The 13,846-nt window shown below is 39.1% G+C and overlaps 1 protein-coding gene across 13 annotated transcripts in view; it reads left to right on the forward strand.

Moving 5' to 3' along the window:
• The first annotated feature begins 8,861 nt into the window (after positions 1-8,861).
• Positions 8,862-13,846, forward strand: part of ABCC9 (ATP binding cassette subfamily C member 9) — a 70,868-nt gene continuing 65,883 nt past the window's right edge. For 10 of the 13 annotated variants that reach the window (XM_065684250.1, XM_065684241.1, XM_065684293.1 and 7 more), the window contains exon 1: positions 8,862-9,088. The gene's annotated coding sequence lies outside the window, so the exon portion shown is untranslated. Of the gene's footprint in view, positions 9,089-12,816; positions 12,909-13,846 lie in introns of those variants that run through there. The other 3 variants (XM_065684266.1, XM_065684258.1, XM_065684274.1) reach the window with 2 other exon arrangements.

A 13,846-nucleotide genomic window follows, 5' to 3' on the forward strand; every position in this document is an offset into this window, starting at 1 on the left:
CATCATGTTCAACAGATATTTTTCCTAGGCTGGCTTAAGTGTGCTTAGGCAAAAAGTGCAGAGATAGCTGCAAGGGGATGCCGTTCCGGAGCCAGAGCTTCTCCTGCTGCAGACCATGGCCACACTGACCACAAGCATCCAACTGTTCTGTCAATCACTTTTGTCTTCAGGCTAGTTTGCTCATGGAAATATCATTGCAGGGTAATTTTCCTTCTGTCTTTCTTCCCATTTTCCCTAATAAAGTACTCTTAACTCAGGCCGCAAACCTTTTGTTTTCATTGATGCATGTCTTACTGCTCAAAGGGAGTGACACCTTTGGTCTGATAGCAAGTACGGTTGACAGAGAGGAGAAACTCTCCTTTCTTCCATACATAGGTGGAAGATGCCTGGATACTGGTACCATTTTTTTTTTTTTTTTTTTTTTTTTTTGTACCAGTGGTGAATGCTTCAAACTATGCATGAAAAGGAGGTTGTTTTAGAATTATAGCAGGATCATTATTAACAGATACAGGCCAGGAACTTAGAGGAAGGTACAGTGGTAGTAAGCAAACTCACCTTCCTTGGGAGACTTCATCAGCTTCTGCCTGTGAAAGAGAAAGATTATAAATCTGAGACTGTTAATGCCTTTGTATTTTATTTATTGAATGAACATCATGTTTTAGCTTCTGAGATTCCAACAACCTCAATACTTGCTTCAAAAGGACTACAGAAGAATATTGTTGTAGATATCTTCACGATATGATGGATGCTCTATTGAACACTTTTGTTGGTGAAACCTGATAATGAAACACAATATTGTAAGGGAACTATTCTGCCATTGTTAAAAGCATTGTAAATTTTCATGGTGAAAGCTGAAATGCATATTTGCAGGAGAGAAAGCTTTCTGAAGAAGAATCTTGCTTACTATTCAAAGTGTGTCCATAAACTGTGGTAAATGTAGTAGGAATATTATGTGTTATAGTGTTTCAGTTTGGTTTATTCATCAGGATCCCATTTTACTGGGTTCCCCCATGCATAATAAAATGTGTTAGCACATTAAGTAACTGCATCTTCCCATACATTCCCCATCCTCTTTAACTTAAATTCATATATATCTCTTTCTTCTTAGCTCTGGAGATTTCCTCAGAAAATTGGTTCTCAGGGGTATCAGGAATCTGCATCTGCTCCCACCTTCGGTGGAAATGTACTTAGCAGCATTAGCACTGGTTGTTAAGAAGTTAAGATTTTCAAAATATGGGGCCTAAAGTTACTCTTTTGCATTTTGAAAATGCTAGAACAAATGTAATAAGAATCTGAAAGATACTTCTTTCCTGCGTAAGACTTTTCACAATGTTATCATAATTTTCATCTCAACAAATATGAGATACTAAGGACTCTCAAGATGTGAGAAAAAAGGTTTTCCAATTTCTTCTCTGTGTTTTTCTACTAAAAAAGAGTAGAAAATAATATGAATAGTAGAAAATATAGAAATGAGAGAGAAAAAATAGAAATAAGAAAATGAGCCTACATTTTTCATAAGTAAAAACATTACAAAAATACTTTGAATTCTTTCATGAGTAAGGCAAAAGCTTCTCAAAGCAAAATTCCAACCAACTCTACTAGGCATGGTTTTCATATCAGCTTGTATTGAACCAGCTTAATTAAACACTTGTTACTCGGGCTGAGCGGTAAGGATTAGGCAGCATATGAACCTGAGAAATTTCAGAATACAGCTGCTCCACAGCAGACCTGCTTGTCTTCATCAATCCTGAAAATGACCACATTCCTTTCTTTTTTCTTTGGATCTCACTGGGGTATTTTAGTCAAACTTTACTCTAGTCAAAGCCACCTTGTCTTACAAGAGGGTCTGCTTAATAAAGGTAAGAAGGATGTGCAGCTGTATTATTCCTCAAAGTCACAAATGTTCCTGTAGGCGTGCCCTGAAGCATCTGTCCTTTCTCTTCCCCTTATTTTTTCTCACAGTTTCTTCCTCTGTTCTGTGGAACAACATGAATCAAAATATCATTAGCTACTTTTGTCAACAACATAATATTGCTATAGCAACAGATATAGTGAGTTTGGTTTTTTTCAGTCTAAATAAAAGAGTGTGCATACACATCAGCTGCTGAGGACATAATACAATATATGAAATGCATATTGGTCATATTACATTCTGGTTTCATGAACTCATATTTCCATCTAGGATTTTCTGAAGAAGGAAACAGGAGTTTGACCTCTTGAAGATACCATTTAATCTGTTCAGATGTAACATGTCATGACTATATGATTCTCATCAATAGTGGCTGTTGCCTTATGTTTCAAATCTAAACCAAATTACACCCAACTGCTTTCAGACACGCATTAGCCAGCAGTTAGTTGCTGCAAGTTGGCTCACAGAATCTTTTTCACTGTAGATAAAAAAACACCCTTTAGTTTGAAACATCTGCTATATGATGATGCATCTACACACCAGATTTGGATCCATTGTGCAGATGGAGTTAATTTTTAATTGCAGATGGAGTGATAAGCAATACATTACTTTACATATAACACACACTCATGCACATATACCAGTTTGATCTTCCTATCTCTGTGATAGTTGGAAGGATAAATCAGTTAATCAGAACAGCTAAATGCAGGATCACATGCAGTCAATTGACATAGCAATTCACAGACTGCAAATCTGAATAGAGTGATTCTGGCCGTGTTTGTTCAATGATCTCCAGGTTGCCTCAGCATGTCAACGTTTCGTATGCTAATTTACAAAAGAATCTGTTGGTCCACTTAAAATAGTGCTGCCTCTTAAGCCTGTGACTGCTACAGGGACAAGATATAAAGCAGAGAATGAACACTGACGAAAGTCTGCTTAATTCCCTTTTACATTTCTCAGACCATTTGCTTTATTACAGCAAATATGATGTAAATATCTCTTAAGTCATATTAACAAATCTTATATTGTCTGTCAAGAGTCTGCCTTGAAGCATTATACTCTTCAGGATGGTGTTTTACTACTTTTGTTCTACAGGAACTGTTTTCACCCCAAAGACTGCTTTATTTTCTATTCCCATATGGTATTATCTTGTTGCTGTCTTGGAACTGGGCCAAGTTGTGTTGTAACAATTTAGCCCACTTTTTCTGTACTTCTATGAACCCTTTGACCATGCTATCAGACTGCTGTCACAGGCTTGTGATGAAGTACTTACAGGAGTACTTTAGAAATGTCCTATCGAAGAGCTTCAGAAAGCAGGATAGTCTGTGGGGGCACCATTCCTTGTGGTATGTTTCTGCAGTGTGCTGATTGCTGGATAATTTCAGAAGTTTTTCTTTGTTTTCATTAATGGACTTTTGTGTCTTCTGCTAAGATTGCCATTGGCACATCCTACTGACAAACTCTGATGCCAGGTTTTAAACAATGTAAGCATGGGATTTAATAAAGTTCTGTGTGCTGTAAGATGGACTTTAGACTTACCTTACCAGTTCCTCATTTCCAGCAAGAGTCACAGGTGACATCAGCAAGAAGATAATAAGAAAAGATGCGAGGTCCAGGACATCAGGATTTAGTACCCACTACATACAGGGGAAGCTAATAATGCAAAGAACAGGGCAATGCATATTAAAGCCTCAATTGCTACACTTATACTGCAGCAGTTAAATTACCCAGATGACACGTATTTTTAACTGAAATGCAACATAAATAGTGACCACAATGATTTTAAATATATTTGGGGTTTGCCTTTTTTATGAAAGTGAGTTTTAATAGGAGTTCTTTTTTGTTGTCATAAACCTAAACAGACACTGTTAAAAAGCTTCAGCTTTTGAGACTTGCAACTTCAGAGACTGGAGTATGAGGATTTAGATAAAAGCAGATGTGGGACCCTTTGCAGTTGAATGTTCTGTTGGAAAGCAGAACTGCATTATATATCTTGCCTGAAAAAGAAGACATGGATCTTCTTAGGGATTGAATGAATCCCCTTATGGTAGTGGTTTTCTGAAGAATGCATTATATATGGTGCAAATAAACTAAACTGTATTTTGTATACAGCGTATGTCAGATTTCAAGTTTAGTATCAGTAAATTAATTTCATCTTTTCCTATAAAAAAGATTTCTTACAGTTCTGATGATTCATTTTTCCTTGTGCTATACATTTATCCCATCATAGGACATGGCAGTGCTCAAGTATGACAGCTTCTGGAATTACCACCAGAGATGGTAAGGGGTGTGGGAGAAAGACTGTGTGTGTTCTACCGGGTCTAGTAAAATTGGTAGGGATGACTTCTATGAGATACTTGTCATGAATATTAGCTTTTTAACACATTCTCTTGCTGTATGCAGTAACATAAAGCAGATGCATGCAAAACTACCTCAGGCTAAAAATTTATTTCCATACCCCAAAAAAGAAGAGAATAAAAAGATATAAGGTAAAAGTTTCACAAAATGCTCCAGTGATTTAGGTTCATTTCCAAATGTAGCATCGCATGTGTAGCACCAGGAGTCCACTTCCCTAACTCTATGTGTGAGAACTACTTTATCCTAATTATACAGACCCCGTCCTTCTCCATGGGGTGAGATAGTCATATCCAGAGAGCAATGAGTTCCCAGTATCTTCTATACCTGTTTTAGGATGAAAAGAAATGCCATCTGAAAATGTATTTTTTCTCCAAAGGCCATATATGGAGTGTAGGCAACGGGCAGAGACATAAGCAATCTGCCATCTAATCCTGGGTGAGGCAAGTTCTGTCTTTAGTACTTAACTCCCCTTTCAGGCATCCACACTGAAACTAGACACCTAAACATATTTTTGTTTCTGACTAATATGTATCTAAAAGCTAAAATTTGTAAATGGGACTAAAAATCTATGTGCCTTGTTCCTAGTTTACTCGTTTTGTTTGCAGAGAGGATAAAATGCAACTGGTAGGTTTGCTGGCTTAGAAGTAAGTGAAGAACATACAAGAACAGTCTGAATTGTCATCCTAGAGGGTGCAAATTCAATACACCAGAGATAAAACCAAAGAAAACCCTTTCTTCCAGCTCCACACACACAGACACACATGCAACATCCACAGTATAACTGTAATTTATAATACAAGTGGGTCTATGTGTTTGGTAGAATTTAAATAGTAGTACAAACAGTCTAGTTTATGATACTTAGGACAAAACTCCTGTACACTTAGAGAATGTGGAAATTTTACTTTGCTCTTGAAAGCCTCGAAAAGCCATCCAATATTAAAAGCATAGCTGTTAGGTTCTGTGTGGTTTTTGAAGCAAAAAAAGAGTGTAATCCAAACCATATGTATTTGATTGACAATGCGACTGTTTTTTATCTTTTTTAAACAACTTTTACCAAACAGAAGAGAGAAAACTGGAGATCTGTACAGTTACATTGTGTGTAGCATCTAAGCTGCAACTCTGCACGCAGATTCGGCCAAGATCAAGAGCTACCAAGACAAATCGTAGCATTGCATTGGATGCCTCTGACTCCACCATTGGGCCATTTAAAAGCAGTTGTCCATCAAAGATCAGAAGGTTTGTAAATCCCTGTTCAAGTCCTGTGGCTTTATACACCTTTTATAGTGATGAACTCTGAGGTCTGGGATTCTCTTGTGGTTCCCCATATAGGGTCCTTCTCTACACTAGGTTGCTCTGTTGAAATTTTGCTGTATGTATTTTCCACAACAGTTTTCTCCATAGAAACCAGGAATAATAACTTTCAAAAAAGCTGTGGAAAATATTTCAAATAATACTAAGCTTCTACTGCTTCCCCCCATCCAAGCTTAATCACAATAAATATTTAAAAAGGACAGAGAAATTATTCAAAGACCAGGCTACATTTTCCATTACATTAAAAAATAAAAATAAAATAAAATGGAGTCATTGCCTCTTCATTAACATTTTTTTGGTAGATCCATTGATTTTTTTTAGCTAAGTGCAATGTGCAATTAAAACAAAAAAAACCAAACCTTTAGGTTTTTTTGGTTTTTTTTAATAGGGTTGTAAACATACATAAGATTAAACTTGAAGCTGTGTCAATCTGGTATTTTGACACTCTACTGTGGGAATTCCATCACTGTGACAAATGCAGAAGTAAAATAAAGTCTTGATAGACCATAAATTACATTATTTACTCCAAACATTTGTTTATATTGCTATATCAGTATAAAGCCCTGGTATAAATGGTATATGTGGATTTAAAGTAAGTCACGGAATTTATCCCCGCTTGCTTAGCACAATGTGCATGAGAGGTTTTCTCCAAAACAGTTACTTTACTGTCAACAGTTCAAACAAAATAACCTGCATGCATGGATGAAATAACGGTCATTTCAGCTCTTCATCTAAGAAATGGGAGCGACTCGGGGCCTGCATACAACTACCTGAGTTTGGCTAATAAGTGGTAGCTTGTTATGGTCCAGTGAGTTGACTGGTTAGTGTTGGTGTGCCGTAATATGCATGGAGATGGAGATATACGGAATGGTCCGCAATATGGAAAATAGCAGAGCGAGCTGTTGTCAGCTGAAACCAGAATAGCTTGCTATGTGAACACTGTCCAGAGTGCAGATACCCTTCCCTTCCTCTTTAGCGAGTTACATAAACCAAGACAATTCAAGTGGAGAGTGCTCAGCTGGGAGTGATGGCAAATTAGCCTACACCCACAATGGCTGTCAGGTCATTTTCCTCACATGGGTGAGTCCTCATTTATTAAAACCTTCTCCCAACTCCTGCTATTCCTGAACCACTTAGGTCCCTTTGGATTTGAGCAGGTCACACTCATGGAAGCTCACCACAGCATGGAAATCACTGCTAGCTGGGACATGGGCTTCCCCTGCCTTGGAGCGAGGAACCAAAAACTCAGATGTTTTGTTAAGATCCGCTTAGAATTTGCTGCATATCCATCCCGGTCGTGTGTGTCGTGTGTGTCGTCGTGTGTCCCCCCCGCCCCCCTGCCGCCCCCCCCAAATCCATCGTGTAAAGCAACTGCTGTCTTCAAGCTGCCCATCCGCCATGGTCACGTCCGCGTGCTCCCCCATCCTTGCGGGATCGGACTCCCCGCCCCGCAGCCGCCGGTGAGTGCCGGGTGGCTGCGCGGGCGGGGGCCGGCGCACGCCCCGCCGCTGCCGGGGCCCGGTTTGGTTCCGCGCAGCTGTCACCGCAGCGGCACTCCGGGGTAGCTCTAGCCGCAGGGGAGTTCGGTAGCAGAGCGCTGGTCTTGGCAGGCGCAGCGGCGGCATGTCGTACATACCTGGGACCCGGCTTGTGCGGTTTAACATTCACTCACAGGTCCAAATATACCCTGTAACAGTCTGAATTCCTGTTACTGCTTTGTTGTTGTGGGGTCTGGTTGGTTTTGCTGTTGGTTTGGCTTGTTTGGGGGTTTTCTCTGGCAAATTGAAAAGGCCAGATTAAAAAAAAATAAATACTTCAGGTCAGAGCAGAACGTGTTCTGACACCGAGCTTTTTGTTGTTCTTAATCCTTTTGAAAATGCATTTGAAAACAGTTTAGCTTGTCCTGTAGAGGAATGAAAGCATGTCATGTAGAAACAGCAAAATGAAACATGCTGGTTGCTTCCACGCTCAGTTTACCTTTTTTTTTTTTTTTTTGGGGGGGGGGGGAGGGGTTGTTTTTTTTGTTTTTGTTTTTCCATCCTGTTTACATAATTTGGTAGAAATGACAGCAGAATGACATTGAAGTAAATCTGCCTGTTTTGGTAAAGAAAATTGACCATAAATGCTGCTCATTTATGTCTGAAATTATATGTTTTCTCAGAAATATCACGTGACAATGGTGTTTTAGATGATGATTATAAGGATTAAAGATTTTATTTTTTATCTTCTCTAATGAAACATATAGCAGAGCTCAGAAGCTTTCAATCCACAATCTTTTTTTCTAAAGCACTGTACTTTAATACATGAAAGGGAAGTAAAAAAAAGAAAAAGAAAGTGAATGCAATAAAAGATCGCAAGTACTGTGGAGGACTGCTAAGGACTGCCTCAGTGTAATGCTCTGTTGTTCCAAGTCAGTGGGGGATAACAAAAGGTGCTAATTTTCTCTAGATCTGAGTTTTCTGCTTTCTTATCCCTACAGTCATCAGGTAAGAAACATCAGAGAAGGAACAAGCTGGGTTTGCCAAGATTTTGGTGAGTCCTGCCATTGTTTGGCTTCAGCCATCCAACTACATTCTCAGCTCAGAGCTCACTGTAATCCCTTTTGTGGCATGAAAACATCTTTGACCTCAATCCATTGGAAACCATTTGCTCTCTAGTGATCTAGCTGCAACCTCGGGATTCTGCAGGCTCTAAGCAATTTCTGTCCCAAGGGCCTCCGGCTCTCGTACCTAAGGACTGAACAGCTCTGATTTTGCAGCCAAAAAATGTTACCCCATGTAAATAAGGAATATTTTACTGGAAACTATATTCCTGGTAATGAGCATCAAATTTGTTTTGTATTTTATTGCAATTTTTAAAAAATGTGTTTTGAAGGAAGCAGATCTGTGTGATCAAAAAGTGCAGTATGTCTGTGTTTTAAGCAGAAGAGTCTGGAATGATCTAGGGTAAAGTAAAATATCTGAGTAGGCTTCTTTTTCTCTTCTGCTCATGATGATGGGAGACATGCAAAATGATGTTGTCAGATTCTAATTATCCAAGATTATTTCAAAAGAAATCAAAAGCTGAATCTCTGCAAGCTTGCCAAAAGTCAGACTACCTTGTCTAAATCAATTACTTTGGAACAGCCATATGCTAACAGTCCATGCACTGTAATGCAGCTTTTTGGACTCTTACTACTCCAGTGAGGAAAAAAATGAAAATAAAAGCAAGCAGAAGAAATCCCAGGGGACTGTAGCTTCAGGAGGCGAAAAATTGGTGGTTTTTGCTTGCTCGTCTCTTCCAGTTTCCTGCCCCCTTCAGCGTATGAGAAAGACAAGAAGAGTTTATGCACTTTGGAAACTCGATAGGAGGCAGCAGCTGATCTTCCCATCACCAGCCTAAAAATAATCCACTCCAGGGCTTGGAGCAGCTTCACTGAGTGGAGGAAAATCCTGCCATCGGGATGATATTGATCACATAGCACAACCGAGTGACAATTTGGGTTGGTATTTTGTTTTTGTGTTTACAAAGGTAAGCTGCAGAGTTTGATCTAACATTCAGCCACCAAATGGGGCATGCGATGACCCTCCCCCATTATCTCCCACTAACCACCTCCTCCTCCTTCCCTTTATATTTGTGGGACAGGGCTGCGCCTCGTTCTTTCCTGGGATTACAACTCCAGTCTCTTTTCCCTTTTCCTTTTCCATACGCAGGCATTCTCAGCCTTTACCGTCCCTTCCTGCTGTTTTCTTTGCCGCTGTTCACAGGGTTATGTTTCTTTTTATAAGCTGTCCGGTCTTAGCATGTGAAGTCGAAGGTTTTACAGAAGGCAGGGTAGCACGCTGATGTTGGAAATTGCATTCTGTTAAGCAGCTTACAAAAAAAAAAAAAAAAGCAATGTATTAGATGTGGGAGACCGCTGCAGATGTTTGTGTGAAATGCTTTTCAATGCCACTAGCCTGTTTAGCACCACTGCTGCTGTGATTTTCTCTGTGTTTGGAGCCTGATTCAAAATCCTACCAAAGTCAATGAGATTCTTTGCATTGACTTAAGTAAGGTTTGCATGGGGCTGCTGGTATGCGGCAGTCATCGACAAGTAATTTGCAGGTAATTCATCACCTTGAGGCCCAAGGTAACTGAGACAGTGCTTAGCGAGGGAGCTGGGTCTATCTACAATAGGTGGTCACAACTTAAATAGGAATAAAAAGGAAAATGATATTTTGTGCAGGGTAATTTTTTATAAAATAGATTTTAAAGGGGCAGCACTTTTTGCCTTTACCTTATCAGAACTCTGCAAAAAATGCATAGACTATAGATCACATAGATTGCATTAGGTCCATAGATTGCATATAGATCACATTAGATTGCTTTTAGGAAAGTAGGAACAAATAGGTTTGTATCTAGAAAAGAAAAAGATTCAGAGCACTAACCTAAAATCTGTGGCAAAACTCAGAGTGAGGCCTTCCATTGTGCTTCTCCAAACCTATAACTTCATCATTTGTTCTTAATTAAAATTTTCTCTGTGAAATTCAAGAAGACAAGCTATTGTTTTTGTAATTGCTTAATTATTCAGAAGAACTATTTTTGTACCTGTACGTATATGCATGTATATGTGCATATATGGATATTATATGTAAGACACTGCCCCAAAAAAATCTGAACTGATACCCAAGAATGCTCTGTAAGCTGATATATTTTAATTAATAAGTGCAGCTGTTAATGAAATTTTTTTTAATATAGGCAGCAGAACTGCTGAAATAAATGTTTTTCAAAATATTATTTCCCCAAACAAGGTCTACCTGAGGACTGTATTTATACTCTTTTCTCTATAGTCATAAATATCTTGCAAAGCATTGCCGAACAGAGTGATAATCCAGGTGAGATGAAACTCTTGAGTATGACAACTTTTATGTCCACTTTAAAAGACCCTAAGGTAATCAAAATGTCTTTAATAGGGATTCTTACAGTTTTTCACTGGGTGAGGATGTTCTCATAATTTTTATGGAAATTGAAATTCTCAACCATTTTCCAGTTGTCTTTTTCACTATTGCTTGTGGAAGATATATCTCAGGAACTGGCTTAGTGCCCTGAGAATCTCCATTTATGCTTATTAACATGAGGCTTGAAAGTGTTTAGATTCAATGCTATGTCATGTTCATGTTTACAAATTTGTCCCATCTTTTTGTTCCCAAAACCTTTTTCATATTCACAGTATTTATTCCTGACTCTCATTTGTACTGGTTTCTTTTAATCTTATTATGACTATATATGTATACCTTAGCCCACATTCAGAAAGTCTCAGCTTGCCAGTGATGGGGATTTTAGCATGAAAATTTGAATATTCAAAGGACACAAGCTTTTTTAGCTATTTCATTGCAGGGTGAACAGCTGTTCAGATGATTCACATCCTCATTAAAGTAAACCAACAGGGAATCACATTCCCAAATTATGTAAAGGGGAGCTGAAAGTTGCCTTCCAATGGCACCATCATGGGCCCATCATCCTGATTGTTCTTTGCATTCCCCTCTTCTATGGAGTTTTGCTTGTGGCTTTAGCTTGTAGTCGACTACTCAGCAAAGACCATTTTCAAAAGCAGAAGGAAAAATAAAGCACCTCTGAAAATTTCTGATCAGTTCTAGAGGTTGTAAGTTAAAGTGAGAAATTTGTTGATAACTTTGAAAGACAAAGGCCTTCCAGCTCGCAAGTGTTAAAAAATTACCTGGCACTTGGCATCCCTGTTGGGATGCTTCAGCATATAGCTGGTACCCTCAGATAGCATGTGCTTGTTATCAGGTGATCTCGATCACATCACTGCATTTCTCCTGGCTGAAATGCTAGGTTAAACCTAGTATGCTTGACACCATTCCTCCTACAATCAGTAGTGAAGCAAATATAGTGCGAGGTACTTGCTTTGGTGTAATCACCCCGGCAGAATTCAATGGTCTACTGTATTCAACAGAAAGGGAAACTCAGAAAACCATTATTTGTAACCACTATGAATAATGTTGTCTTCTTAAATGAGTATTTGAGCATCTCAGCAGTTATTCTGAAGGGGTGCTACTGTGTGATGAGAAATAGTGGTCAATAACATTTTGATAACATTTTCATCTGTTTGGGTTATGCAATTTATTGTTTTAATGTGGCAGTCAGACTGCTCCCATGTTTTGCAGGCATTGCTGTTCACTAGATGAAGCCATCTGCCTGTAAAGAAACCTTCAACTCCAAAGATTCCAACGTGAACATAAGCTTAGAGAAAAGGTCTTGGCAATCTGTATGAAAAGAAGAGGCCTTTGCTTTCCAGTGACTATCCCTTCCTTTAGGACCCACAGATAAAAATTTGCTAAAAAAACTAGTGGAAATTTCTCTGCTGTTATGCCCTATGGTTCATGGGCCCTTGAGGTAGTTCTGCATGAGCCTACTTTGAATTGAAGTATGGCAGCTGCAAAAACTCAGCACCAGTGTTACCCTTGCTGTGAGCAGGGCTTCTTATCTAGGGAACAGCACCATAGTGATGAAGACCACAAATTCTGAGGCTGAAATAATATTTGTGTGGCTCTCTACTTGACATCATAGCCTACAGTGAAGCAGGCAGCTGCCTATAGCAGCAGTCTGCTGGGGAGGATAAAACCATCTGGCTTTGCTGCTTAATTCACTTTTGTACAGTCCCAGAAAGCCTAGCTTTGTTCTGCTGCCAGTGTTACCAAGGAAGGTGTCTTGGCAGGTGTGGGAGGTCAACTGCAGCTATAAAATGTTGTAACCTCTTTGGGCTGCAGAAATAACTGCTTTTATTTCTTCAGTCGCTTGACAACAGAAGTCTCCATATTTCTCCTTGTGTGGCTCTGCAGCCTAAGTTTTCCCCTCTGATCTTTCCCTGTATACTAACTGGGGTCTAAAAAGTCTGTCTCCTCATTTTTAGTAAGGAGAAGATCACCTTTGGCTACACTGTGGAAAACCTTGAGTCAGTGCTGTATTCTGACTTGCTTAGGGCTGATTCAAAGATCTTTAGCGTGGCTGTTCATTACAGTTGCTGTTCATTGTGGTCAGCATTCTGTCTTTGCAACAATCAACCACTGATGCTCAGGAAAACTGAAAAAGTTGTCAGTGCATTTAATTACGTATTCACACAATGCTCAGCACTGAGCAAAACAAACAGCATTTCCAACACACTGGCAAGGTACCTGTATTCACTTCTCTACAGATCTAGCTCTGCCTGAAGCCCAGCATTGGCTTACCAGGAGAGTTAAAGCCAATGGAAGAATAGTTTAATTATTATTAAAAGAACCAAATTTGGTCAGTGATCGGTCATAAGAATGTTCCGTCTTCCTATCCATCTGCAGTTGGAGTTACAACGGTAAGAACAAGTGAAATTCTTCATGCTTTTTCTAAATTTGTTGTTCTTTCATTTCACATTTTCATTTCATGAAATGAAATCTTACTGTTTTTCAGTAGAGTAGGGCATAGTGTCTTTTCCATCTGCCTTGCATTGGTTATCTGCAGTCAGGAGCTTCCAAACTGTCTTAATATCCAGGTTCAGTTTTCTTGGTGAAAATTTTCAAAACTGGAACTCATTACAAGTTGGTATAGCTGAGCCCTTTTAAAACCTTACAATTTTTAGAAGTATTTAAGATTCTCTTATCTTTAACTCCCAATACTGAAATACTGTTTAAAAATGCAGTTTAGTCTCTCAAATTAGTCTGAAGCTTTAGAACAGGATACTTGCACTGTTTGCAGCCCAAAGAATGTGTACATCTGTAGCTATGCTGAACTTTGCAAGCACGGGATGTAGGCACAAGAATCTTTGCCACTACATTATTAGATTTTCCTTTGAAGAAGACTGAAAGTTACACTGTTTCCTTGGATGAACAATTTAATCTGGAAATCTGTCATGGTCCAATTCCTATTAACTTTGGTGGAACTGCACAAGTGTTGTTTAAAATGGGCCATAATGGCTGTCTAGAGAAATCAAGGACTTGTTCTTATGCCTTAGGGGCTTTTATTTCTGTCCTTCTTTGGAAATGAACACAGCATGTTAAACCTTGAGGCAATGAAAATGAGGCATACCCGATGCAGCAGAAAATACTGGCTAATTTCAGCTTCAAACTCAATGGGAAGTCACTCGCATGGACTGTTAATGCAAAGTACCCTCCTTACATCTCAGTAAAATTTCATCCAGTATATGGGAAGAGCTGTGGAGGGTGTACTGGATCTGCCTTCTGCACTAAAAATGGATGGGAAGGGAATGACGGAGTGGTTTCTTGATCCCTGTGAGGCACACTGGACATAAAATTA

The sequence above is a fragment of the Lathamus discolor genome, chromosome 1 (assembly GCF_037157495.1).
Source record: "Lathamus discolor isolate bLatDis1 chromosome 1, bLatDis1.hap1, whole genome shotgun sequence".
Taxonomy (NCBI): domain Eukaryota; kingdom Metazoa; phylum Chordata; class Aves; order Psittaciformes; family Psittacidae; genus Lathamus; species Lathamus discolor.